This window comes from Herpailurus yagouaroundi, unplaced genomic scaffold, assembly GCF_014898765.1.
Source record: "Herpailurus yagouaroundi ecotype Mexico unplaced genomic scaffold, PumYag 142, whole genome shotgun sequence".
Taxonomy (NCBI): domain Eukaryota; kingdom Metazoa; phylum Chordata; class Mammalia; order Carnivora; family Felidae; genus Herpailurus; species Herpailurus yagouaroundi.
In genome coordinates this window covers 47,698,072-47,721,564 of record NW_024412397.1, presented here as the reverse complement: position 1 = coordinate 47,721,564, position 23,493 = coordinate 47,698,072, and the positions used below count along the sequence as shown (strand labels likewise).

General features: G+C 43.8%; 1 long non-coding RNA gene across 1 annotated transcript; it reads right to left on the bottom strand.

Annotated features, from left to right (window-relative positions):
• Window positions 1-16,564: 16,564 nt before the first annotated feature.
• LOC121032658 (uncharacterized) lies at window positions 16,565-17,853 on the bottom strand. Its single transcript, XR_005791418.1, has 2 exons — window positions 17,726-17,853; window positions 16,565-17,283 (listed from the first exon to the last, which is right to left on the bottom strand). It is a non-coding gene; the product is annotated as an uncharacterized LOC121032658 (long non-coding RNA).
• Window positions 17,854-23,493: the final 5,640 nt, after the last annotated feature.

The following is a 23,493-nucleotide window of genomic DNA, read 5'->3' as shown; positions in this document are numbered from 1 at the left end:
CTTTGGATGGTGTGATGCTGCCACTAGACCTCTATTATTTCAAAATTCCCATTGTTTTCAATGAGTTCAGTTCTGTAATGGCGTTTCCTACTCTCAGCCTGGGCTACAGAGGATAGCCACCACGAAGCTTCTCAGCAATGCTCATGCTCCTCTCCCAAGCACATTCCTTCTCTCTTTGGCAAAAGGGCACCCTCTGGGACTTCCTAAGGCACATTGCTGGCAATGGGGAGTTTCCAGACCTACCTAGTATATGCCCTTTTACTAGTATATGCATACCCACTTCTCCGAGCCTTGAGATGCCTTTCCAGGCCCCTTGATATATCAGTTTTGGTATTTCTAATTCATTGGGCCATGTGTTACACATTTTCCAAACTTCTAAGAGCCATCCTAGCATCCTAGCAGGGGTATTTGCCTAGATTTGTATATCATGGGAGAGTAGTCCATGCTGGTAAACTCACCTTAATTCAACTTTGTATTCCATGCCCCCACCTACTAGTATCCTTTCCCATGCCTGCTGGTACATATTGGCCAGATCTTGCAGCTCTTTTCGCATATAGTCCCTATTCTCCCTTAGCTGATCCAGCACATCCCAGTTAGGGGGTGCTGAGATCTAACCTCATAATCTGTCTGGTTTCCAGGAGGGGCAATGGGGACAAGCATTGTCTTTTAAGGCACAGCCTCAATCAGGGTCCAGTTAGGAGATTGAAACCGCACAAGTAATTTAAATAGGGAATATTTAATCTAAAGAATCATTAATTAGCAAAAGATATTCGACTACCAAAAGGAATAAAAGAGGACTCTAAGGAGTATAGAAATAGCATATGTGGAAAGCAGCTACTCCTGCTGGGCTGAGGAAGCATGAATAAGGAAGGACCGAGAAGTTAGAAGAAACATGTCCTCTGTTCTGTTCCTTCCAGACCCTCTGGACCCAGACCTCCACGGAAAGGGCATGGCTACCATGGGAACACAGTGTGCTCATGAAGAAGAGACTTACTAGGTGGCACAGCTGGAGCTTGGTCTGCAGGAACAGCTTTCTGGGGAGGGTTGGAGATTGGCAGCAAGGCAGGGAGGAGGGTGGAGGTCATCCAGGAGGGCTGGAGAGTGAGTATCACCAGGCTTCCTGCATGCCGATCTGCCGGCAGCCAGGCCAAAGAACAATGGCACAATGGGACCAGAAAGAGAAGTCCCTTCCTGCGGCTAAGGCAGCGTCACTCCAGTGCCCTCTATGGACCAATATATTTCACCAGCTGAGAAGGGAGAAATGGTTACCAGGTCTTGCTCCAGGCTCCCAAAGTGCGACTGGTATCCTTTGAAAGCCTTGCTTACAAGGTTGGCCCTGGGTTGGCATCTGGGAACTTGGGTTCTGGGAGGCTTCCCACCATTCCTAGAACTGATAAGAGTGGCTCACTGTGCATATACTCTTTGTACACATTGTTTATGCTGAACACCTGCTTTCCTTCTGGGATTCTGGAATTTGGGTATGTGCCCGGCAGAGACTGCTTAGATGACCAGCCCCCACCCCCCCATAAGAGCTCTGGGCACTGAGTCTCCGATGAGCTTCCTGGGTTGGTGACATTTCGCATGTGTCGTCACAACTTGCTGGTGGAGAACCAGGTGCATCCTGTGTGACCCCTGTGGGAGAGGGCCCTTGCAAGCATGCACCTGGTTTCCTCAGCACTTCACCTCGTGCGCCTTTTCCCTTGCTGATTGTGCTTTACATCATTTTGCTATAATAAACTGTAACTGAGTACAATGATATGCTGAGTCCTATGAGTCCTCCTAGCACATCATCAAACTTGGTGTATGTTGGGGGGTGGCCTTGGGGGCTCCTGATGCACTAGTAGAGACACTTCTTCATTTGAGATCTCTGAGGGATCTTCAAGCAAATGGGGGTGCTATTTCTTTTTTTTTTTTTTTTTGAATTCTTTTTTTAATGTTTATTTATTATTTTTGAGAGAGAGACAGAGCATGAACAGGGGAGGGGCAGAGAGAGAGGGAGACGCAGATTCCAAAGCAGGCTCCAGGCTCTGAGCTGTCAGCACAGAGCCTGATGCGGAGCTTGAACCCACAAGCCGTGAGGTCATGACCTGAGCCAAAGTCAGACACTCAATGACTATGCCACCCAGGTGCCCCTGGGGGTACTACTTCTAACAAAGGGGTGTGGGCCTTGTCTGTAGATCCAGGGAGCCAAGGGGGTCTGAGAAAGAGCTGAAAATTCTCATCTGCATTACTAGAGATCCCCATCTCACGTCCCAGAGTCTGACACTTTCTCTATTAGGGCCCTGATGTTGGCAGAGGAAACCTTCCAGGAGGAGATGTTGACTTTCTCTGGAAGTCTGCCACTCTTGTGATTAAGTTCCGAACCTGATCATTCTGTCTGCCTGCCCACAGGCTATAAGAGATCAGCACTTTCTTAAATGTGGCCTAGAAGGCCATCAGGCTTTCACGAGTTTGCATGAATTGTCCAATAGTCATCCCGAGCTTGTCATAATCTTTCTTCAAGAAGTCAAAGGCCCCCAGCAAGGACTACTCAATTCCTTTTATTTAACATACGTCGCATACTTCTCGAGGGCCAGAGATGCCGCAAGGGCCAGTGCACTCACTTCCACCCGTGAAAATGTTAGCAGTTGGAGCCCAGCAACCACCAGGGCCTCTCCCCCACCCCCACCCCCCACCGACCATTGGGGGAAGGGCCTCATCCTCATCCCCTGGGCTGATCCAGCTGTTCCACCTCCAACATCCTACCACTTAGTGCTGTGGTGACTATGATTTAATTATACATACATAATAACACTTTTGGAGCTTCCCGTGTGATTGTACACAAAGGCTCTCCTTTATTCTGGAAACTGTCCTGCAGGCAGGCAGTGGAGTTGCTGTTATCTCCAGTCTCCGTGAGGGAACGAAGCCTCAGAAGAGTGACTCTCCTCAAGTCAGGATCCTACTAAGAAGCAGAGTCTGAAAGAAAGCCCAGATTCTTCGGACTCAAAAGTCCTCTCTCTCTTTTTTATCATGCTGTGCTGCCTTGCCAAAGAACAGGGCATTTTAGTTTCCGCCGTAGGTGAGGAAGTTGTTTGGTTCACATTTGCTTATTCAAATTCTTGTGATCACCTCAGTATTGATATGACTGGTGGCCATCTCTATCAGATACTTCTGACCAGAAAGAATCAAGGGCATATGAGAGCAGAGCTTGTCAACTTTAATGTGCAAACAAGTCACTTGGGGATCTTAAATGTTAAGCTCCACACTCTGATTCAGGGAGTCTGCATCTCTGACAAGCCCCCTGGTTGATGCTGATACTCTCGCTTCCCCACCACATAGAGCAGGTACTCCCTTCATAGTTCTTGAGGGATTCGAGTAAAAAAATGTAGGAATATAGATGCGCCTTCATTTTCAACTTGGTAAAACGGAAAACAGTTCCTCATGTTAATTCAACCCATAAATACTCTTGCTGACAAAAGGTAACAAAAAATATAAAGCTGCTAATAAATCTAATAAAGCTAATCTAATAAAGTTAAATTATTAGAATTTTGCCTACCATAAGATAAAAATGATGATTTCTACCAGCTTCATTCAGGCATTTGATTGGCAAAGCTCGTAAGCAGTGAGTCAGATAGGGGTGCCTGGGTGACTCTGTCGTTAAGCATCTGACTTTGGTTCAGGTCATGATCTTAGAGTTTGTGGGTTCAAGCCCCACGTCAGGCTCTGTGCTGATAGTTCAGAGGCTGGAGCCTGCTTCAGATTCTGTGTCCCCTTCTCTTTCTCTCTCTCCTCTGCTCGCTGTCTCTTTATTAAAAAATAAACATTAAAAAAAATTAACACCACACACACACACACACACAAACAGTGAGTCACATGGGTGCCTATCGTATGTCAGTATGCCTTTCCAGTTTTGCAAGAACAAGTCAAAAGACGTAACTAAATTTTGACTGACCCATGGAGACTGGAGTAAACGATTTGGGGGATCAGAGCTGTACTGGGTGATGTTTGCAAGACCCAGCCCCAAGTTAGAAAGTTTCCAAGTAGACTTGAGGGAAGTTTCAGGCTATCTGTGATAGCCTTAGAAATCTCTCAAAATGACACCCTGCTGAATGTCCATCTCCCCCTCCCCCGCCCCCCAGGCCACCAACCATCTTGTTTCTGTGTTGCTAAGCTCTGCTACACGAAGCCTAGGAGTTACCCATTCTCACATCCTGTCCTTCTTCCTTGCAAGTGCCTGGCCATGGGGCTCCTGCTGTCCCTAGGCTTTCCTCAGGCTGCAGGGTCAGGACAGGAGTAGAGCATGGCCACCCAGCTCATTCTCAGGGTCAAAGACTGGGGTAAAGTGTCACAAAAATCAAAAGTAGTGGCAATCTTGGAAACAGGGGTTGATTTCTTCTTCCTGGGACATCTGGAGGCCTTAGCTCAGGCTTCACAAAGCCTCCCTATGACTTTTTCAGAAAAGAAAAACCCAGCAATTAAAATCAAGTCACCCCCTACCCCCTACCTCTCATTCTTTGTACCAAACCAAACCACCCAGCCAGCCTGTTGTAGAGTCCTTTTCTTGACCGCCTTCGTCCTCAAATGACAAAATATTTCCACTGGAAGTTTTGGGGTCATCACCTCCCTCCCTCTTTTTTCATTTAAATGGCACCAAAAAGGTGTGGGCCAGAGGTATTTTTCCCTTTTCAGAATGGACTTTTCCCTTCAAGAAGCAATGCTTCAAGGCTGGCAATTGAATGTATTTATTTATTTGCCTATCCATCCATTTATTTATTTATTTATTTATTTATTTATTTATTGTATAAGGTAATAGCTTATGGTACTTACCCAGAGCCAGCTGTTTGCAGGATGCCGAGAGCAGGTGGTCTGGGAGGCCTCTGATGAATTGCAAAAGACACTCACCAGCTGCCGACACTGTGTGTAATGAGCAAACCTGCAAAAATCTTTATTTTCAATTGGATTGTACCTTTAAGTAAGCAAGGGAGACAGCCAGTATAACTACAGACCATGACCAACAACCCACATAAACAGTGTGCAAACACAAGTGATTAATGTACCAGTATTTCAAAACATCTAAAGCTAATGAGTCAGATTTACTAGGGTGCACAAAAGAGGGGGAGAGGGGGTGGGGAAGAGAGAACAACTTAATGGACTTTAATGGCCTTGAGCTGCAGCTGAAGAATTCTTCTGCTTTCCATCCACTGTGCCATTGAGCTGGTAAACAAATACCCTGCTGGCCCATGAAAGCCATTTTCTTCCTGGCCATTCAGGGGGTGGCGTTCTGGCTTTAGGATAGAATGAGGGGAGCAAGCTGGTGACCACTGCGCCCTCCAGTGATCTCTGATGATATGCGGGGATAATGGGTTACAAAGACAGACATTAATAAGGTAAGATAAGAGGGGGAGGTTTATTAATTTTTCAAGTAAGTTAGGATGCCCCAGGGCATGGTAAAAGTGTAAAGAATCTGGTGAGCGATGAGGGGCTCGGCTGATTAATGCAAGTCAGCTGTCCTCCGAGGGCCATAGCAATAATGATGAGATTATGGAAGAACCTACTGAAGACAAATGAGATGCATGTGGAATAAAAACGAAGTGTCCTAGTTACTCTTTTGGAGTGCACGGTGGATTTTTATGAAGGAAGAACGGAGGTACGAATGACAGCCTCAGGAGGTGCCAGGACAGGGATGTGCTGGTGCTGGTCAAGTACTTGGGCCGCCGGGGGTTTCAGGAATTCTGGGCCAGCCTGGGAGAAGGATTGGTGGGGAAGTGCGTCCCAGAAACCCTTTCCGCATGGGTGGACAGAGCTGTCCCCAGGGCCATGTCTGTATTTACTGCCCTGCGCAGCACTGTACTTTCATGCTACCATTTCCTCCAGGACGTGCCAGGAGCTGGGCTCCCTCCATTGTTCACACTGTCCCCAGTGGACTTCCGCTGTGCCACCGCTGACCGATGAACTTGGAGCTGGAGAAAGGGAAATTGGAATTCTTTTTCTTGTCCTGTTCGAAATTGCTCCCTGGGTTTTATACTCTCTCTCTCTCTCTCTCTCTCTCTCTCTCTGCATTTGTCGTCTTGCTTGCATGCTTCTCTTTGCTCCGGTGCTTCCCCGGGCTGCCTCTTAAGTCTGTATCTTTCAATCCAGGCAAAGGGCGGGCAGGCAGCACCCCATATCCTCACTCAACTCATGCCTTCTGCACCAGTGCGTGGAAGATTGACGGGGGTGACCCTTGAACTTCAAAGTGAAGAATTATTTGCTAAAAAGGCAGCTTCAGATCCTAACCTCCAGATGGTTGGGAGTGGGTCGCCAGAGCCTGCCTTTCCCACAAGCGCTTCATTCGCAAGGGGTTCTGAGGCAAGTCTCTCTCTGATGGTGGTCTGAGAGACACTGAAAGGTTGGTGGTCTGAGAGACACTGAAAGGTAGAGATTAACTAAGAGTTGCTTCTGACAGACTCTTCTCAAAAGTGCCTAGAATTTCACTGTGGATGATGTGCTCCTTTATGTTGGTTCCCTGGGACTTGAGCAGTTTAGGGTACAATGCAGATCTCCTCCCTCCCCTCCTACACAGGAGTAACCCCTTAAATCATGGTTAAGACCACCTCAGTGTGAGTCTATTTACCAGGTTAGAGCAGGGCAGAGTTGTAGGATCAAGTCTGAAAGGAAGAGACTAGGGAACAGAGAATAGCCTGGAAAAGCAAGGACCGTTTGTGGAGCCAGGAGGAGGGGGCAGTGGGTGAAGCCAGGGTCTCTCACCAATTTTTTCTTTTTTTTTTTTTTTTTTTTTGTAGAAAAGCATTTTTTTTAAAATGAAATGGAAATGGAAGTCTTAATATAGAAAGCCAATTAAATGACAGTTTATTAGTACGCATTTGTTTTGTTTCAAATTTCAGTAAATTACAAAAATGAAAGCATTTGAATGAATGCAAGCACTCGATATTGGGGAATTGCAAACAACAGTTCCAAGTGTTAGATCAGCTTTTTGGAATCAGATAAATACTCGCAATTTATAAGTTTGTTTGCAGTTGCCTTTGCAATTGTGGGAGAGCTTAACCAAACCGATCTGGATTCTTATACATGGAGTAGCAGGAAATTTATATTTTCAAGTTGGATCACTGATGATGCTCAGTGTGTGCTTAGATTCCTCTCACAGACAAGCCACTCAAAAAACAACCAGAACTGGGCGCCTGGGTGGCTCAGTCAGTTGAGAATCCAACTCTTGATTTCGGCTCAGGTCATTAAAATCTGTAAGTTTTTAAACTTACACTTTAAATTGAATTTACATAAAAATTATAATGCAATACACATTTGCTATATTACATTTTCATGTACATACATGTACATTTAACTTACAATAAAATGTGCAACTTTTGGGGGGGCAGATAGAGTATGAGATAGATGTCACACATTTGAAATACATATTTAAATAATGGGTTATAAATAAAATATATGTAGAACCCTTGGGGTCTCTCTAAAGAATAGAGGCCTGGGCCAAAACTTTGCTTGTGACAGTCTCACCTGTTGGGGCAGGGAGGGGGGAGGTGGGAAGCAGGGACTGGACTTAGGAAATGTCTTTTTAAAAAAAAATTTTTCTTTTAAACATTTACTTATTTTTGAGAGACAGAGAGTGCAGGAGAGGGGCAGAGAGAGAGGGAGACACAGAATCCAAAGCAGGCTCCAGGATCTGAGCTGTCAGCACAGAGCCTGATGTGGGGCTCAAACTCAGGAACTGTGAGATCATGACCTGAGCTGAAGCCGGACGCTTAACCGACTGAGCCACCCAGGTGCCCCTAGGAAATATCTTAAACCATCTGTGATAAGCACTGGATTTCCCTTTCATCCAGCTAACCTCCAGCTATTTGTGTATGAAGGTACAATTAGGAAAAAATAGCAATAAGGTAATGAGGGAAGGAGGTGGTGTAGAGAGAAAAACAAAAAGAGGGAAGGAGAATGGGTTGTGATGAGTTAGAGTTGTCTGGATGAAGAAGCCAGTCCTACCATGCATAAAGATGAAAAAAAAAGAAGGGGCTCAGAATCTTCTGGAAAGATGCGAGAGAAGAAAAAAGAAAGAATAGAGGATGGTGAGGTGGAAGGGAAACCAGAAGGGACTCTGGAAGGGTCCAAATTATATGGAAGTGTGGAAGGACCTTTATTGAAATGATTCATGAAGTTCATGCTCGTGCTGTGAGCTTGCTTTTACTGCCCTGGCAAGAGAGGAGGTGCTCAAAGGACTTTGTCTTGGAAATCCACTGTGGTTCCCCAGTGAGCTGGCTCTTCACACAGCGTTAAGCCCTGCGTTTCACTCCCTAGCCTTGTTTCTCTCTGCTTGCTCCCTGTGGTCTCTCATCTCTTCTCAGCTCTCTCCCACTTAGCCCACCAAGGCCTGTCTATCCAAGTAGAACAGACTTTCATTTTCCTTGGGTTCACACTGTGCATACTGACTAACCCGCTTCCTGCCACTCCAGTGGCCCCTCTCCAGCTCCCAACCCCTCTTATCTCTATGGTAACGGAAGACACTACGATCTCCGGATTCTGCCTCAGAGAGTTGGTCTGTACAAGCAGGCTTTCCTGGGGTAGCTTGTCCTTTTGCAGTTAACCAAGATGCTGGGGGAGAAGAGCTGCCCCAACAGGATGGCACACAACAGCCGCCAGATGTGGGCACTTGGCGAGTCTGAGCTGAACGTCTCCATAAAAATATGATGTAATTAACAGACCTCAGCAGCTGGAACAATTCAGCACCTCACATTGATTTTCCATGTCTCCTATTTACTTTCCGTTTTTGAACTGTCTGCCGTGACAGGAAATCAAAGAATTATAATGGCGTGTGTGAGGGCCATGATGCTGGGTCAGCATTTCCCTGAGAAATCCTGAGACTAATCAGTTTATTATCGCTCAATCATCCCTTCTCCCTCCTAAATTAAAGCTGTCCCCCAAAAGGCTAAGAAATAGCAATTTATTTTGGGATATTAAAAAATCAATGTACTATTTTAAAATATGAGCGGAGTTAAAAAAAAAAAGAGTAGGTCCCAAGTAATGTTAGTTGGATCTGTTTTCTCCTTCAGGCTTAATATGAGGTTGGCAAAGACGTGGGTGTGGAGAGACAGAAGTGCTATATTCACCCTCCCCAAGTTTCACGGGCTTGGAAAAGTTACCTGGTGGAACTTGGAGAGGAGTCTTGTTCCAAGTTTTTCCCTGAAGTGAAGAGAAATAAGTCTCTCCGTTTGTGCTTATTCACGAACTTTCATATGATGCAGGATTGGCTTTCTCATAGTCTGTCACTGCATTTCCAACCCTTGTCAGGTGGCAGTCAGAATGTTGGGTTAGTTTCACTTTGGATTCCTTAACACTCTGGAGAAAATTGGCCAAAAACTGAGGTTGTGACAGAGAAATAGGTCTCTCTCTGAAGTCCGCTAGTCCAGATTTCTTTTCAAGATATGCCTCAGGCTCCTTGCTGTTGTTTTTCTTCAACTTCACTTACCTTGGCAGATTTCATGTCTTGGTCACCATGTAGGGATGCCTTTTTCTTGGTCTTTTTATTGACTCAAGTAATATAACCCCTTCCTAAATAATTCGGAAAATAGAGAAAAGAAAAAGATTGCCCATAATTCTCCCACTTAAGCACAATAGCTATTGCTGTTTTGGAGCAATTCCTTTGGGTCATTTTTAAGTGCCAAGTTTTGATAGGATTCTAAGCACAAACACAAACAACTTTGTATTTTGCTTTTCCACTGAATGTATGTCAGAAGCATTTCAGTATTATTACTTCAGTAAATATCTTTTTAATTGCTGACTGGGCCACTGAACATTTGTCAGTCTCCCGTTTTGATTTTCCAGGTATCCTATAGAAATAGAGACGCCATATTTATTTAACTATTTCCATATTTGGGGGCAATAGATCAAATCCATGTTTTCATCATAGTAAGTCCTATGATAAGCATCTTTATAGTAAGACTTTTCCGCATATAAGATAATTTCTTTAGGATAAATTCCCAGAAATTACTGGGTCAAAGTGCATGAATATCTTGTGACTCAATATTTCCTGTTGCTCTTCAAAACTAGTATGTCAGTTTGTAATATCACCTAAAACGTTTGAGGCATCAGGCTTGAGAAGGGTCTTTTTTTTCTACTAAATAGGCAGTACTGAGAGTGCTTTATGTGTGCAATTTGATGATGTTGACAAATATCCCGGAGATAAACATTTTGGACTTTAGAGGCGTTCCCCTGTCAATTGTGTTTAACATACAGAAGTGACTTCATTATAACCGTTTCTTCTACGTGTGCCATAAAGTATGAAATTTTTTGCCTGGCTGTAATGTTCTATCTCATCAAACCTCATAAAATGAATTAGCGTCACACCCCCTCAGTTTGGCTGTGAATTTTGAAGATGATCCGGATTTCTCTTCCACATTACATAGAATTCGGTGGGTATCCCCTTGCTGGGAATAACACCTTTGGAAAGTAGGAAAATACCGAGTGGAAAGAAAGTACATTTTCTAGGAAAAGAATAAGAACCCAGAGAGATGGAGTGAGAATTGTGCCGCAGAGTCCCAGCAGCAGATGTTTTGGGTGTTGAAACTCCCACCAGAACAGCTGCAGAAATGTAGAATCACATCTGGGTGTGTGAGGCGGCTGCATCATTACCTACCGACAGCAAAACAGCCAGATGCTTCCAATTCATTTTAAGGACCAAGCTTCAGGTCTGAACCTGTGAATGTCTCTACTTCCCAACTGACGACTTATCAATTGCTCAGGCAGTTCATGAAAATGTGGCCTCACGGGCACCTTAAGGACGGATCTTCTCGGTTACAGCAGGTAGAGGCAGAGCACAGCTGCTGTGCACCCAGACCCACGGCTCTGGGTCTGCTGCGTGGCTCGAGAATGAAGCCATCAAAACCCTTCCACACAATGGCTGCTGCACGGCTTGTCACTGACGTAGGATGCCTCATACAGTATGAGTAGGGGCTCATACTGTTTTATTTCTCCTGGAGTTCTTCAAATCCTTTCTCTCTCTCTCTTTCTCTCTCTGTCACTCTCTGTCTCCCTCTGTCTCTGTCTCTCCCTTCCTCTCCCAATATCCCAGATGTAAGTTTCTTTCCCAGACAACTGAGCAGAAAACTGGGTGATCATTACGGTAGCAAATAGTTCATAAGACTCCTGGATGAATACTGTGACTTTTAAGTACGTGGCTATTTTCTTGTGTCATTTCTCTCCTCTTATACTGACAGTAACTGTGAAAGTCAAGGTGAAAGTGGCTCCTGGTGACAGAGCTCCAGCAGCCTTTCCCCTTCCCTGATTGAGTTCAAAGCATGCAGGGCAGCTCACAGCCCACACCCCACCCTGGGGGGTGGGGGTGGGGGTGGGGAAATCGTTCAATATGTAAATCTCAACCCCAGGAGAAAAAGGTTACTCACTGTATAAATCTCAACCCTTACAATGGTCAAGGGACAGGTTCTTTCAGAAACAGCCTGTCCATCTCACACCATGGAGGGAGGGGAAGTTGACAAGATACATTTGCTGAAACATGGGGACTCATGCGTTAGATCCAATGTTAACAAGTGCCCTGAGAAACAAATAATGGTAGAAGGCATGGAATTTCTAAAAAAAAACAGTAGAAAGTATCTTCCAGTCTTTGAAGTCACTCACACACATAAAAATGCTTCATCTCGCTCAACCGTCACACTTGTACCGTACCTTCTTGTAGAAGCCTCACATTTGTTATTAGAAGTATTTTTATTATGTTGAAGGGGAAATCTTTCATATAGGGCTTGCAAATGGGGGAGGCCAAGGAGCCACAGAAGTGGATAAGCACCACCAAAAGAAAAAAAAAAAAGAGAGAAAACTAAAGGAAAGGATAGTTAATAGTCAAATAAACGCAGAGTTGGACCCAAGCTTAAAAAAAAAAAAAAAAAAGTAATAATAATATTAACTGAGATTTATTGAGTGCTTACTATAAGCCGGGCAAATGTTCACAGTTTACAATGTTTACAGTTATGAAGTCATTTAATCCTTATAAACACCTTAGGAGGTAGGTACTAATATTATCCAATCTTGCACAGGAGGAAATAGAAGCTCGAGGAGGTGAAATCACAGTTTCATAGTGCAGCTCGACTCCAGATCCTACACAGTTCACCACCACACTGTGCCTGTCTCTGTTTATGCTGCCTCTCCGACTATAGAGTATGGTGGCAGGGTCTGGCAGGATGAGGCTAACCCCAGGGCTCTGGGATCCTGGCAGCAAAGGTCTTCAAATGTGGGTGACTGATTCTGTTGAGCAAAAATGATCTTAGAGTTGAAGAAAAGTAGGGGTGTTGTTCACATCCATCACGACCCAGGGTGGATATCTCCTATTGAAATGCTTCTTATTCAATAATAATAAGATAAAGGAGCATTTATTGAGGCGTACCTCCTCCTGCAGGAGGGACAGCGAGGTCTAAGATGTATATTCTGCCTTTAAGGGATTTATAGCCTGGTAAGAAGATTATCAGAGATAGAGGAAAGATTAAGAAATGTTCAAGATCATGTAAGAAGAGCTATGGAGGTTTGTATGCAACATGGAACGCTAAAGGGGATAGGTTTTCCGCAACTAGTGGACAGAGTCAACATCTCAGCCAGTGGGGTTTGGGGCAAGTGTACAGGGAGTGAGAGGAGGGATCTGAATTGTATTTGGAAAGGTGCAAAAACCTCCAAATATAGAGTAAAGGAGAAGCATTCCAGAGGTTTGGAATTTGGGGGAAAAGGGTAAAGACGAGAAATGATATGTTCAGAGAGCAGCCATCTTGTGTAGAGCGTAAAAAAGCTGCAAAGGAAACCTGGAATCAGGTTGCAGAAAGTCTTGCTTACCCTGGACCAGGAAAGTGGAAATGGCAGCACTGCTGGTCATCTGGTAAACTGCTTTCAACAAGTAGGCTTGTACGAGCTCAGCCGAGAATACGTGGCACAGAAAGGACTGGAGCCAGAGGTTAAGGGCAACTTAAAAAAGTCTATGTGGTTTGTTTTTCACAACCTAGAATGTTTAGCAACTGTATGGAATATTGTCTTATATACTAATCCTGGGCTGATAAAAATCTCTTTATCTCCCATCCAACTCAAAGGGGACAAGCAGAGATTCTTCAAGGGATGCCACACAACAGCCTTAGCCATGGAAACACCTATTCCAGAAGTGACTAGTAGAATTTCATGACTTGCTCTTCATTATGGATTTATTAAAATCAGAAGAAAGGTCATGTAAAAAAGGATAGTTGATTGGGCATGATTCAAGGCACATTTGGAAAACTTAGTAGCTGACCCTCTGTGGCATGAAGAGGAAGCCTTTTGAGTAGAACCTGAAATGTTGTAAAGTGGCACCCGACCTATGGGGGAACCAACCTGGGTGTCCATGTTAGAAGATTTCTGTCCACGAGGCAGCTGAGCTCCTCCAGCAGAGTTTAATTTAGACACAGCTAAGCTCTCAGAGCTGGAGTGGGCCAGACAGTGTATTTAGCCCAGTTCCTCAATCTCAAGAAAGGTCTTCATGCCCAGCCAGGGTCAGTGATCTGCCTGAGATCTCTTACACTGATCAGGGAACCACTGCGAGGTGTTGCGACCAGCGCAACAAACACCGAGATCAGGGTCCTGAGGGTAGGGGAATGTAAGAAAAAAAGAGAGAAGAGAAATTTTGGGAACAGGAGGGTCCCCTGGGCTGATGGCCCAAGTGACGGCTTTATTGTTGCTGTGCACAATCTTTTATAATATAAGACTCTTATGGATCAGGTCATTCTAAGAATAAACAGGTTTCACATGATCACTGCCAGCCAAAACATTTAGTTCTGTGTACCTTGTGAACTTTCTAAACGGGTCACAGCAAGACCTTGTTGATAGATTGCTAGCAAAACACAGTTCCCATGTTTGTTTCTATTTGACCCGGGGTAGAAAAAGGGGGGTAACATTACTGCCAACACCCACAGACCACAGGCTTCAGGAATTAACTTTCTCAGCCCTGACAAGGCTTTCGTATGCCCTTGCAAGTGGGGGAATGGGAGGGGGAACCACCGGGTTGGCTGAGTCAACAGGGAGCCGTTGCTCGACCCGGTCTCAGCCTGGCACCTGGGTCCGGCCTCCCACAGTGAGGTGCCACACCAAGCCCGGGTCTTTGCTTTGGAGACACCTCTGCTACTACTTGAAGACTTAATTTCTCCTTGGGGGCTTGTAGTTTATGATCTCTCTAAGAGGTATACCTTCTCAAGACTAAGGCACCAATATCATTCTTAGGGGCAACATAGCGTCACCATTGACAGTCTGAAGAGTTATCAGATACAGTTATGCTCAGGTAGATCATTACAAGGACCAAATACAATTGGAAAGAGTTGAGGTACAGTTGAAGGTGTAAAACCTACTTTGTAAATTTGTGTGTCTACCGACAGGGCTGGTGTACATACCTGCGTAACCCCAGGGAGTATCAATACCTGGGGTCTGATGTGGATCGTACCCTCTTGGGTGATGCGGAGGGGGCTCATGGTGACCTCAGGTTCTTTTTGTTGCAGACTCTCCAGAAGACAGTGCATTATCCATAGCTCCAATGTTCTTTTTCTCTCAGTCCAAGCCAGAATCGTTCCTACATAATCTAAAATGCGATTCTTTTCTCCCTGATTGCCCAATGCCGCTCTTTCATTTCTGGCAAAAGGGCACCCGTACTGGCTCAGCCTGGGTTTCTCCTCATGGCTTCTAGCTTCAACATAAGCCTTTCCAGTTATTTATTCAAACTGTCTTACCTCACTATTTATTCTCCTCTCCTCTCTCTTCTATCTACTTATTCCTATATATTCATCTACTTAGTATTATTTTTTTTATAATTGTTAAAGTATTCTGTATGAACATAATTTAAAAAAATGTGATCAAAAGACATAGAATCAACTGAGCAGCACCCATCTCGAATTTTCCCCAGGCCCTATTTTCTCTGTATCCATTGGCAACCACTCCTAGGTCTTTTAGATTTTTTATAAAAATGTACACTCGTATTTGTAAACAATCTGCTAATATTGTTAATTCTTGATTTACCTATTTTAGACATCATCTATTTGTTTCATATGATGATAGTGGAGCTTTTCTCTAATCACCCCCACTTCCTCTCAGCATATTTATACCATGTTCATTTGATTCCTGTTCAGAGCTTACCTTATTGTGGCTATGTAAATATTGTTTGCTATTGAACAATAAGTGCTACAGAGTAGACCTCCTTTATCCATCCATGTATCCTGTATCCATAGATACATTTCAAGACTGGATGTGTGAAACTACAGATAGTACCCAACCCTATGGGTACAATATTTTTTCCTGTACACACATACCTATGATAAGGTTTAGTTTATGAATTAGGCATGGTAAGAGACTAACAGCAATAGCTAATAATAAAATATATTATAACAATATATAATATTATAACAATATACTGTAATAAAAGTTATGTAAATATGGTTTCTCTCTCTAAAAATATCTTATTGTACTCTGTTTACCCTTCCTCTTGTGATAATGTGAACTGATAAGATGCCTACATGATGTGATTAAGTGAGGTGAACCACATAGGCATTGTGATGTAGTGTTAAGCTACTACTGACCTTCTGACCACTTGTCAGAAGGGGGATCATCTGTTCCGAACTGTGTTTGGCCCTGGGGGACTGAAACTCTGGAAAGTGAAACCACAGATAAAGGGGTTATTTATTTACTGCATTTACCTTTAGTTTATTGTCCATCTCCCTCCCACTTCCCCCTCCCCAGAATGAATAGTCTTTTCCCTCCATTCGCTTAGTGTTCTATGAACCTATCACTGATTTTTTTTCAAGTCCTCTGACAGAGGGTGTAAAATGCTTCTCATGCAGTTTTCCACAAGTTAGGTATATCAAATAATCTAGAATTCTCCCACTTGTCCCTACCCCCCACTTGGAGATTTTTCTCCTAAAGTTCTCCAAACCCCTTGCACTCTACATTGGTTGCTTTCCAGGCTCATTGCATACTTGTCGTATGATTCATTTTCTATATCTTGCTGGGATTGATTTTCTCTTCTCTCCTTGCCTAGGCTCCAATTTCGTTTTTCCATGATAACTAAAAAACAGTTTTGGTGAAGCACTAATTGCAGTTAACACCAGTTAAGCACTGACACCTTGAGAGAGGGTGTGTGGGAGGTGTATTGTTTTTAGTTTTTGTTTTTCTGAAAATTTTTTTATTCCACCCTGATATGTTATGAAGAGCTTGGCTTGCTGTAGACGTAGACTGAGAATTGTTTTTACCTCGGAATATGCCAGGCATTGCTATATTGTCATTTGGCCTCAGTGTTCCTTGTGATAGGCACCAATGGCATTTTTGTTTCCTATCCTTTGTGATAGGCTTCTCTCTGCAGACTTATGAGCTTTCCTATACCTGGTATTCTGAAGTTTCATGGTATTTGTCTTGCTGGGCTTTTGCTTTTGTTTTTCAATGCATGGTGTTGGACACTCTCTAGAAACATATCTTCCAGTTGTGAGATCATTTCCACCCCTTTATTATTTTAAGTTTCTCTTTCTGGAATTCCTGATGTTGGACACATTAGACTGGTTCTCTAATATCCTTTTCTCCCCCTAGTCCCTTTTTTTTTGGCTTTTTGAGGACAGTCACTCAACCTTATCTTCCAAGTGTCCTACTGAATGTTTTCTACTTTGGTTATTATACCTTTAATTTCACAAACTCTTCTTTTGCACTCTGATTCTTCCTTTTTATTGTATCCTATCTTGTTTTGTGAAGGCAATGTTTTTTCAGAACTCTCTGATGATAATTACTGTAGGTTCATTTTTTTGTCTTTTGGTTTTACTTTTGTTTCCTCTGCTGCCTCGATGTCTTCTTAGTCCCTTAAAAACTATATTTATTTGTTTAGTTCTCTTTTTGCATCTTTGAGAACAACTTCAAATGTCTGGTGATCTTTGAATCTTCATTTATGATTAACAACTGATGCAATAAGGAGCCATTAGGAAACAGTGTGCATGGGAGTGGCTTTGCCTCCGTAAGTATTGTCAGGAGGTGAGCTGGCTGAGTTGATGAAGAACATTTTTAGATGGGAGTCTCTGTGGAGATTTTCTCCAGAGCCAGTGAATTTCTTTGGAGAATTTTCCTTTATGCTTCTGCTTGGGCGGTATATATCCAGACATTCATGTTCCGTGAGCAGAGGCAGGAAGGGTGCTTGGAAAACCAGATTTTCACCTAAGTGCTTTTCTTTCAGTCTAGCACCTGGTTCCCCATCCTCTATGCCTGTTGTTATCTGAGTCTGGGATTCTCTGGTTCAAGTTCTCTAAAGAATACATTCTTGGCTTCCTGGAAGAGATGGAGCAGGGATGGGTTGGTGGGGGCCGGTGAGCAGGGCTGGTGTTTGGTGGAGGAAGAGACATACATACTGTGTATGCAGACTTTCAGTCAGAACCTCTGTTTCAGACCCATGCCTCACCCCCAGCTATGGAGGACCTGCAGTGTCCATGTGCCCAACCTCTCCAGGGTTCTGCACCTTGGTAGCTTATAGTTTCTTCCCCTCTGCTAAGCTAACTGCCATTTCTCCATTACTTTCTAACCCCACCCCCCCACACCCCACAAATGTGTTGACAGTTGTCATTCACTGCTGTTGCCTCTCCAGTTCTCTTTGACCTATGGGTTTACATCTTTTTAGTTCTTTCACTGTCATTTTATCTAGGTTTTGGATGGGAGAAGAGATACATGTGTGTGGTCTACTTACCATATTTGACCCAAATTCCCTTCTGTTTACCTGAATTTCAGAAATCACACTTGGTGGGTTTTAGTCACAGAGGGCACCATAGATTGTAGTTCACGTCTCGTTCATAGGAAACAAAAACTTCTTTATGTCTCAGAGGCCCCCACAGGGGGCAGCCCTGCCAGGTGGCAGCCTGCCTGGCAGTTGGGTCTGTTGGCCTCTAGAATCCTTCACTGAGCCTGGCTTGAATGCAGTCAGGGCCAGAGACACCTCAGGGAATTGTCTCCCTGTGAGCAGCTGTTGGAGCATCAGGCATCTGAGCATGGGAGACAGACTTCTGGGATGGATTTTGTGTGATTAATTAAGGTCTGGAGCAGTAATTTTCCTATTTACTCATGATGTCCATACTCCAAACTGCCCATCACATTTATTAGAGGGAGAAATACACAAAGAAACAAACCTGGAGTCCTGTCTCATGGAAAGCTTGTCAAACAGGAAAGCATCACATATGCTTTTTCTTCCTATCTGCCTCTTTCGACTTGAGAGCAGACTGTTTCCTGTGAAACAAGACTGGAGCTTATTTCTTTTTTTTTTTTTAATAGTTTCTTTTTTTTTTTTTAACGTTTATTTATTTTTGAGACACAGAGAGACAGAGCATGAACAGGGGAGAGGCAGAGAGAGAGGGAGACACAGAATCTGAAACAGGCTCCAGGCTCTGAGCTGTCAGCCCAGAGCCCGACGCGGGGCTCGAACTCACGGACCGCGAGATCGTGACCTGGCTGAAGTCGGACGCTTAACCGACTGCGCCACCCAGGCGCCCCTGGAGCTTATTTCTTTATACCAGACTGTACAAGTGTTCTGGAGAGACCGGGACAGGGGCAATGCTTGTTGTAAGAACGCAATGAAGATAAAGAACAAAAAACAGTCAAGATTTAGCAATCAAGAAAGTTCTTACAGAAAACATTGTTAGGACAAAACAACTATAATAAGAATCTACCCACCTCCCCAAAACTCAGAGATAAAAACCACTCTTTTCTCTTTGGTTTGTTTTGCTTTAAACCAGAGGAAGAAACTTTGCTTTCAGTGGCTGAATTTCAAAGATCCTTAAGAGATTTATTAGGAATTGATTTGTGCCTACAATTTCTTTTTCTTTTTTTTTTTTATCTTTGCAATGTTCATTAAATGTCACTGTTATGAAAAATATAATGCATCAACAGAGAATTAAGAACAAGGCTTAGATGCACTTCATTTCTTTTGAGGTAAAGCTTGGTAAACCCTTGGATGCTACCAGAAGCATGTGATTGTTCCTCTTATGGGCAGAATTGTGTGCCCTCCAAATTTGTATGTTGAAGCCCTAACTTCTAGTACTGTAGCATGTGACTGTATTTGGAGATGGGAGCCAGAACAAAGGTAATTAAATAAGGTCATCTGGGCGGGCCCCGATCCAATCTGCTGTGCAAACTGGTGTCCTTATACGAAGAGGAAATTGGGATGCACAAAAACACCAGGGATGCATGCACACAGCAAGAAGGCAGCCATCTGCAAGCCAAGAAGAGACGTCTCAGGAGAAATGAAACCTGCTGACATCTTGATCTTGGACTTCTGACCTCCCAAACTGAGAAAATAAATATCTGTTGTCGAAACCACCCAGTCAGTGGTATTTTGTTATGGTAGATCTAGCAAACAAATGCGGTGCCTAGATCTTTCTACCCTATTTGACTTAAAATCTGAACATAATAAAGAGCATAGAGAAACTAAGAATCAGACACTTGTAAAAGTTAACTTTTGCTAACCAATGGCTGAAAAGTCCGGGTAGTAGATCACAACTGCTGCACGCATCACACACGAAACCACTTTGGTCCTATTACCCATGAGGCGAAGATCTAAGGTGCTGAGTTGGCCTTGGCTTTGGCTTCCAGAGTGGTAACTTGCAGCCTCAGACTCTCCCTGGAGTCCCCCTCAGGGCTGGTCCTCTAGAGAAAAATGCACATCTCTGGGCCTGGCAGAGGATGGATGGGATTGCCTGCAAGCCCCCGGCATAGTGGGTTGGATGGAACCAGAAGGTCTTAAAGGAGAAGGGAAGAATAGAGTAAGTGTATTTCTTGGTGGAGGGTGTACCTGATGGAAGTGGATTCAGGGGCCCATTCTCCTGTCACACACACCAGTCAGCATGGAGAGAAACACAATTTGGGGTGTTGGGATGCTGCCATGGAGAGCTTGATAAATGGCTCCTCACTGAGAAGAACTTTAACTGGCAGAGCCTTCTGGTGGCACCTGGGCAGTCATTTCTATAATTCAAATTGAGGGAGTAAGGGAAAAAGCACTGTATCCATTTAACTAAATACTAGAAGTGCTTGTATTTGGGCTGAGGAAATAGCTGGGCACTGGCACTGGCACTGTTGCAGCCTCCAGACGTGTGGTTGCACGTTGTCACAGTTCATCAAAAGCCAGCAAAGAAAACAAGGACATCATGTTTAGTCTGTATTCACCATCAGAGTGTGTTACCCTCCCTGTTACCTGAGTCCTCATGTTGACCAAGATCCTAGATCCAGAGAACAACAAAGGAGAAGAAAATTGAGGGGTGGAGAAGAGAGAGGCATAGATGGAGATTCAGGGAGACACAGCAAGAGCCACAGAGAAAATCCACAAAGACAAAGAACAAGCAGAGAGAAGTAGGTGGTCACGGGGAAAACAAGTCAACATCGCTAGACCTCAGATCCCATAGGATTCTTATGGATCGCGCGTCAGATCTGTTCTCTTCTCTGCCTCTGATCTGGTTGAAACCCCACTGGAGTGTCATGGCTTAACGAAGTCCGTGGGTGTTTGTACTTGTGATGTGGTTTCTAATGGATACCCTGTGAATTCGCTGAAGTGGAACAAAAAGAATGTGGGAACCAAGTTACTATGTTTAGGTTTTACTAAATAGGTAGGCTATGCCTGAGATTCACTCATGTAAGGTGGGCAAGAGAATCACATGAAGAACTGAAATCTGGGGGAAGCCAACAAGACTCGGGGCAAGGGATGTTTGTTCTTCCTAAATGAGTCTTTATTGCAAGAGTGCTGCCTTTTCTCTGGTGCTTGTTAAATACTGTATTTATGCTGTGTATTTGTATACAGTGGGATTAAGGGACCAAACTGAATTACTGATGATGGTTGCTTGAAGGGGTGTTTGACTAGGAGATTTACAGAGCGTTCTTAATAATCTTTTTTATTTATTTATAGAATGTTATCATTCTAAACGTACAGTGCAGCCATCCCTTAGGAAAAATGCTTTCTATTTGAGGACCACCAGCTCTGCATGTTGATTTGAAAAGAGATAAAAGGGCATCTGGCCACCATAGTACAGGCTGCACATTCCCTCCCTCTTCATTATGCAGAGAGCTGATGCAATTTTTGCTTCTTTCCTATTTATACAAATAAAGAGAACGATTTGGGAAATATGTCATGCTGGCATTAAACACCACCAGTCTTGCTGGGTTGAAATGTACACGTTCCATTAACAACAATTATATTGTATAATTAAGGTTTTGGTCCCCAAAGTCTGACTCGGAAGCTTCCTCAAATACTGATGGGTTTATTGAAGACATGTTAAAATAAATATACCCCTCCCATTATCCCCCCCCTTGTGCTTCCCACCCATGCACCCCCATCCCCCCCCCCCCGCAAAAAAAGTACCACCAGTACCTGTGCCAATGACTTGGTCTGCAATGAATGTAGTGTTCAAGTGCCCTCTAGTGTAGCTGTGGCTGAGATTAATAGGAGAGTAGAAAAGAAGCTTTGAAAGGGCAGATGCCAGAAAGCAGAGCCATTAGTACATTCTGTACATTCTATGAGGCTCCTTTGTGCTGGGTCCACATGAAAGAAACTGGGTGCAGATAGATCATTTGGAATGGCCCCTCCAGAATGAGGCTCTCCATGTAATCCTTTTATACTGGTATTCATCACTCTTTCTGTGGGGCTCTCAGTTTACATTGAGGTGGAAATTCCCTGAAGCTTATGCATTCTTGGCACACACACATGTGTAACCAGCCATGGGGAAAGGGCTAATGAAGTTGAAGCCCTTGCACATGGGAGCGCCTCTTGCTCCTGTGGCCTTAGCACGTTTCACTCTCCCAGCAGCCAGAGAGAGCTCTGACCTGTGTCTCTTCAGTGAATGCTGCTGGTGGGGACAGTAATGGATTCCTAAGGGCGATTAACACAAGTGACAGGGTTTATAAGTGATAGATTATGACAACATTCCCTGCTATCAGGATTTTTCCTTTGATGACCACATGGCTATCGATAATGGTTGCACCAGCCAAATGCTACATATCTACCTGTGATCAAGACTAACAAAAAACAAGTAGCTGAAAAGCCCAGAGCAGACTCACATCCTACCCAGGAGAATTGTTGACCCAAGGGCCCCAAATTAAGGGCGACACAAATTAGGCATAGAGGAGGGACACACACCTGAATCAGGGACACCAGTCTGGTTAGATACAAATCCGAGTAGACTGGTGGGCTTCTCTCCTCTAGCTCTCTTTCATGGGAATCTGTGAGCACACAAATGATAAGAGCAAGAAAGTCATCTTCCTAACTTTCTGAGTATGCCCATTCTGAAAAAAAGGTGTGGCTGGGAAAGGTCCGGCTGAGTGACTGTTCCCTCTTTCCTGGATGGGTGATATGTAGGTGCTGTTAAAAACAAGACAACAGGCCCCAAATAGAGTCACTTAGGCTAAGCCCCATGCCACCAAATGGAGACTTAATTACAGTTTCTGTTCCATTAGGAATAGAATCTCAAATCTGATGTGAACTAGTTAAGTAATTTGCCTGATACACTCCAGCCATCCCCCAAAGAAAAGTAACCTTGCAATAACCAACACCTCTCTCTCTTTTTTTTTTTTTGCCTAGTATAACTTCCTTGTTCCTGTTCTTTCCTGCCAATAAATGTCCTGCATTTCAGACAGCAACTTTGGAGCTCTTTTCTATCTGCTAGATTGGATGTTACCTGACTCGTGAACTGCTGAGTCAAGCCAGTATGATCTCTAGAACTTACTTAGTTGAATTTCATTTTATAACAGTGCATATATGTGTTTCCTTGCTAAAGGGTCAAAATCAGGTAGATTTTCTTCCAGAATTGTATGATTGTGGAGGTGTAATCCCAGGAAGGCCTACAAATAATGTATGATTTTGTATCTAGTTATTCTTTAGAATACCTAGGAGAAACATGGCTCCACATAGAAAATGGAAGTAGGTTGAAAATATTGGTAGGCTTCCTATAAATCTGGAAGCCTGAGCAAGTGGTAGAGGTGAAAATGTTAATGGGGTTGAATAGGTATAAATGGACAAATTCATATTATTAACAAGGTGAGTAGGACAAGATGAACTATTTTGGGAAACCCGTGTGGCAGAAACTATTGATTCCTTATCCCAAATTGACCACTCCATTTTTTTCCTTCCTAGTAGAGCATTGCATTTGTTTAGTAATTGGGTTTACAGGAGCTCCAAAGACCCCTCTCCAGCTCCAGAGGCAAATGTTGATCACGGTAAGACAATTGTGGGTAGTGTACAAGAAGCCTCTGGGAAATGTCTTCCTTGAAATACATAAAGAGAAGCAGGAGAGGAACGCCTTCTTCTTTGCTGGATGTCATGTCTGTGGGTACCATCTGGAATTGCTACAGCCAACTTGCAAATATAAAGGAGGGCTTTGTTAACCTGCTGAGCATGGCAGAGTGGAAAGATGCAGAGTACCCAGCTCCTTGGAACTGACCACCTTCAGACTTCTTACAACATAAGGTAACATATTTTTCTTGTGGTTTTAAGCCACTTTTTGCTGGGTTTTC